This window comes from Asparagus officinalis, chromosome 4 (assembly GCF_001876935.1).
Source record: "Asparagus officinalis chromosome 4, Aspof.V1, whole genome shotgun sequence".
Lineage (NCBI taxonomy): Eukaryota > Viridiplantae > Streptophyta > Magnoliopsida > Asparagales > Asparagaceae > Asparagus > Asparagus officinalis.
Window position 1 is genome coordinate 79,013,484 of NC_033797.1, and position 2,223 is coordinate 79,015,706.

Here is a 2,223-nt window from a genome sequence, read left to right on the forward strand (position 1 = left end):
TGAGATCTACCGTATCAGGAGCCTCCATTAAATCTGGTCGATGAAGTACCAACCAGGCCATTAAGTAAGTATAGGGCAGCTCCAGCTTCGGAACGGACAGGCTGGCGGAAGGTTTCTTTTTCTCCTGGGTAAATGCGGAGATTAGTTGCCGCAATCCACTATGAATATCGGCCACCATAGCGGGAAGCAAAGATAATTTGCGACCTGTAGCCAGCTGGACGGCCGGATACAACACTTCCATTGGCATCGCATCTGCGGATTGATGGGGAACTACACATCTCTTTAACCATAAGGCTAGAAAACCCGCCAGCAGAGCAGTAGGGCTAATCGGAACACCAGCTTGCCACAGATAAGAGCGGAACTTAGTGCCGTGCAAAAATCCATCTTCTGAGCGCGAAGTATAAGAATGCGCGTTGGTTTTCTCTAACAAACGGTTAATTTCATCCGTACTCAAGGGAGACAATCCGCACACATCTGCCGAACGGACATCCAGATTCTTGAAGAGATAATCAGCGAATTGTTTTAAACTGACTTGAGGAGACTTCTTTCTGGCTTTGGGCTCCATCTCGGCCATGGCTATATGATAATGACAGGTCAATTCCCATAGAGTGTCATAGGTCGCAGTCGAGCTATCTTTCATCTGAAAACCTCACTACACACTCGGTTTCTAGCTCACCGAAAACCTCACTACACACTCGGTTTCTAGCTCACCGAAAACCTTACAACACTCACAATGTAACAAATATAAATTTGTTCTCTACAATAGATGAGAACACAATAAAAGCACAACTCAAAGTTACAATCTCTCACCACCCAACTATACTATGTATGAAAGATACAATAAGCTCAATGTGGGTGTGTGTGTAACAATGAGTAAATAAGATCAAATCAACTAAACTCAAGTATTAAATCTAGCTTAAGAACAATGATAATCAATCAAGTATATAGTAAAAGTGCTAGGAAATAGAGTTAAGGAAACTTCTCTAAAAACACAAAGAGAGGATGATGAAATGTTGAAGATGAACTCTTCAATAGCTGATTGTAAACTCCTCTTTGTAAAAGCAAACCAAAACAAACTTAAACCAAAACTAAACAGGTTTAAACCCTTGTTTAAAACTTGTTAAAACATTCTCTTAGATAGCTTGAGAGTTAAGGACAATGGGGTATTTATACCCTCTCACAACTTAGCCAAGAAACCAGAGCAAAAGACAAAACAGCCCCAAGGCAACGGTCAAAAAACTAGCCGTTGGAAGCTGAACTGGACGGCGTGGTCGACCGATGAGAGCAAAAACACGAAGAAAACGTTCTGGACCATCGTCGGTCGACCGGAAATTCTGTCGGTCGACCGATTTGAGCTCTCGGTCGACCGGACCGATCGACCGATGACTCTCTGAAAAAATACTGACGAATGGTCAATTGACCGGTCGACCGTACCGGTCGACCGAAAACTGATATTTCCAGAAAAATCGGTTTTAGAGCTGATTTTAAAACACTATTTAAAAATAACAAATAAATTCCAAAAAATATAAAACTTTGGGGAATGATTGTAGACATGATAATAAACATGCTACAATGACTGGTTATCAAAAAGGACTTCCCAAATGAAAAATATCATCATTTTACAAAATAGTCCAAAACATGAAAACCTGAAAATTGATATTTTGATATTTTGACTTGAGCTACTTGTTTTGATGTTTTGACATAAACCAACTTTTGAAACTTTGTAAAATGTTTTTGTAGACTTAGTAAAACATGTATAAACTGATATTGAAGTCTATAAACTAAGAATACAATATTTTCACAAAATTGCATATTCTATGCAATGTTTTCAAAAACATAATAGAAAATATGAAATATAGAATTTCATATATATAACCATAAAAACTCAAAACATATGTATGTATATATATAACTATATATATGCATAGAAACCAAAACTTATATATATATATATGACTATATATATATATACGAAGAAACCAATAAATGTGTGTGTATAGATAATTGAGCTTAGAGTATATAACACACATAATATAAAATCTAAAACTACATTACCCAAGCAATCTTGATCTAGATCTTCATTGAGCTCAACTTGGTACACGTTGCGGATGAAGCTAAACTTGGATCTTGAACTTGAATTGTACGATGCTTCACTCCACACTTCCACCAACCTCCTCTTGATATGATCCTGTAGGCTTAATCCATCCAACCTCCAACAACGTT